Source organism: Musca autumnalis, unplaced genomic scaffold (assembly GCF_047663935.1).
Source record: "Musca autumnalis isolate F117 unplaced genomic scaffold, ASM4766393v1 scaffold_1, whole genome shotgun sequence".
Taxonomy (NCBI): Eukaryota; Metazoa; Arthropoda; class Insecta; order Diptera; family Muscidae; genus Musca; species Musca autumnalis.
The window spans coordinates 120,993,099-120,996,580 of record NW_027411644.1 but is presented as its reverse complement, the minus strand read 5'-3'; the positions used below and the strand labels follow the sequence as shown (position 1 = coordinate 120,996,580).

At 35.0% G+C, this 3,482-nt stretch overlaps 1 long non-coding RNA gene across 1 annotated transcript; it reads left to right on the top strand.

Moving 5' to 3' along the window:
* The first annotated feature begins 626 nt into the window (after nucleotides 1–626).
* On the top strand, nucleotides 627–1,153 carry LOC141390794 (uncharacterized). Its single transcript, XR_012409472.1, has 3 exons — nucleotides 627–759; nucleotides 839–895; nucleotides 954–1,153. It is a non-coding gene; the product is annotated as an uncharacterized lncRNA (long non-coding RNA).
* Nucleotides 1,154–3,482: the final 2,329 nt, after the last annotated feature.

Below are 3,482 nucleotides of genomic sequence, written 5' to 3'. Positions count from 1 at the left end.
ATGTTGAGCATAATTCTACATAATAAATAGCTAAATGAAGAAATAAATAATAATGCAAGGCATTTAAGTACAGTTGAACCTCGATTATCCGTGAATCGATTATCCGGGAACCTCCATTATCCGTGATAGAAAAGAAATGTTGGACTTTTTTCCATTTCTTCTATTTTCGTTATAAACTTCATTACCCGGGAGTAAAAACACACTTTCCAATTAATTTGATTAAGCAAACTAATGTCCAATTTACATTAGCAACTTTTTCGTCATTTGGAGCTTTTTCGTCATTTATTTGCAAAAACAGGCAACATTTTGCGTCATTTACAATACAAAAATAAAGTCCGATTTACATATGCACATTAAATGATTTCGTTTTACGAAATCCTAGAATCAAATGAAGTGTATTTACATCTGTTTTTTGCGTCATTTGCTTACACACACAATCGCACATACACACTTATACAAAAACACAAACACACGCACACAATATATTTCCCAATAGAAAATAGAATCGTTGATGACATTTTCGTCGACGAATCATTGACGAAATATTATAAATTGTCATACACGACAAGGTGCATGACCATGTCTTGCAATGTGTCGTGCCAACAAACCCAAAATTTTTCAAAAAAGCGTGCTATGAAATGATTGTTCACATATTGATTCGAATACAAAATATTTTTTTTGTAATAAATGTAAGATAATAAAATCATAATATTCTGAAATCGCGTCAATGATTAAAGATTTTGCTTTTACCAAAGAACGGTAAGAAAAGTAAGAACAATTGTATTAAGGAACTTTAAAAATAATTTAAGTTATTCTTTTAATACATATACATATGTAGGTTGATGTTATGGAGAATGCTGTAAATTCCAGCGGACAGATGCGGCAGTGATATATGGTAAGATTATAGATTATATTAGTGGTTATTGTATTTATTCATAATGTTTTTTTTACAGAATCCATAAATAAAGGAGGTCGCCCCCTCTATAGGTTGTGAGGAGAAAATGAGGCGCGGATAAGTTCAAAAAAGGTTGATCAGAGAATATTCAAGAACTAATTGTTAATGTAAGATAAAATTTGTAAAATTATGTATTTTTATAATGTAATAAAAATAAAATTTGACACACGACAACAAAACAAATTGTCTTCAGTAAGGTCGTCAATGACAAATAGCAAGACAGTTTCTCCAAGGCAGTCGCCAACGAAATAACGGGGTTTTTGTCTTCGAAGTCGTCGTCGACGACAGCTTCGCTTACCTTGTCGCCCATGTTGTCGTGCATGAATACTGGGACACTTGTGTGAAAAAGTCGTCAACGATCCCAAAGGGCTGTCTGCAATGAGTCGTGAACGAATTGGAAATGTCGTGCACGATTCATCAATGTTGTCTTACAGACACATTCTATTCCCAACATACCATAAAAGCTTGAGAATTATATTATAATAAGCTTACCAACATAAGCCTTAAGCTTAAAAAAGACTTGAGAAATTTATTGTTAAAAGCTTATGTCATAATTGTAGAAAAATCTAAACGGAACCCTTGTTTATAAGCTTACCCTTGTAATTGTAGAACAAGCTTATGCAATTAATACAGTTGAACCTCGATTATCCGTGAATCGATTATCCGGGAACCTCCATTATCCGTGATAGAAAAGAAATGTTGGACGTTTTTCCATTTCTTTTATTTTTCGTTATAAACTTCATTACCCGGGAGTAAAAACACACTTTCCAATTCATTTGATTAAGCAAACAAAGGGTAAACAAACGAAAACTGGAAACTCTCCCGTATTACACAATTTGTGTATTTATGGTATCACGAAAACATGCGTGCGGAGTTGTTTTTTTTTTTCATTTTTTTTTCTCCCATCGGACGCCTCCCCAGGTGGTGGATAGGGGAACGCTCGTCAGATATGGAGGGTACCGCAAAAATAAAATATGCGGGGCGAACCAAAAAAAAACAAAAAATGGAGAAGGCAGCGTCTGACCAAGAATTGGCGGCTACAAACAGCGTCTGTACTTCATAGGAGCGGCTGAATGAAAGAAGGAAAACTATAAACCCTTTAGAAGGCAACGGGAAACCACTAAAGTAAATACCCTAGAAAATCATACAAATACAATGAATACAACAAATAACACACGGCCCTCAGTCTCCGGCCAATCGAGGGTGCTAAGAATCCCCGGAGGTAAAACCAAATTCAATATCGGAACCTGGAATGTAAGAAGTCTCTATGAAGCTGGAAAATTAGCTAATACGGTATCCGAGATGGACAGACTTAACATAGATATTCTTGGCGTATGTGAAACCTGGTGGCCAGACAGCGGCGATATATGTACTCGAAATGCTAAAATGTACTACTCAGGAAATCTCACAAACAATCACAGAAATGGTGTTGGAGTAATATTGAAACAAAATATAGCAAAATATGTTAAAGGGGGTTCATCCCAAAATCTGACAGAGCTATGCTTATAAAGCTGGAAACCAAACCAATTAATATAAATATCATACAGATATATGCTCCAACTGCCGACAAAAGCAAAGAAGAAATAGAAACATTTTATAAAGACATTGAAGATTTGATGAAATTAACAAAACCCCACGAAATTACTATTGTACAAGGTGATTTTAATTCAAAAATTGGCAAAGGAAATGTTCCCGGTATAACAGGGCCATATGGATTAGGAGAACGAAATGAAAGAGGGGACCGTTTGATTCAGTTCTGCCAAGAATTCAACCTCAAAGTGACAAACACGATGTTCAGCCTTCCAGCGAGAAGATTATACACCTGGAAATCGCCGCAGGATAGACCAGGAAACATCGTACGTAATCAAATAGACTACATGCTAATAAATCGGCGCTTTAGCTCGTCAGTAGTAAAAACCTCAACATATCCTGGGGCAGATGTCCCATCAGACCATATTCTTCTAATAATGAAGCTCAAGATAAAACTATCTGCCGTTCCCAAGAAAAAGACTCGGAAAAGGCTAAATACAGAACTACTAGGAGATCCCAGAATTAAAGCGAGTGTAAAAGAGAAGATAAACGAGGAACTATCTAATGTTGATAGAAATGATGTGGAACACATATGGGAAAAAGCAAAAAATACAATGAAATCAATCTCTGAAAAAAGCCTTGGCAAAAGCAAGAAGTCCAATAAAAATGATTGGATGACAAACGAAATACTGAAATTAATGGATGAGCGACGCAAACACAAAAATCAGAATTACGAATTGTATTACAACATCAATAAGGAAATAAAAGCGGAAATCAGAATTGCCAAAAACAAACAACTGAATTTGCAATGCCAAGAAATCGAAAAGCTCCAAAGTTTACACGACGATTTAATTCTTCATAAAAAATTAAAAGAAGCAGCGGGAGTATTTAAAAAAAGAAACCCAACTGTCTTATACAATAATGACAACAAACCAATAATATCAATAGAGGACAAAAAGAAAGTATGGAAAGAATATATTCAACAACTGTTCACAGA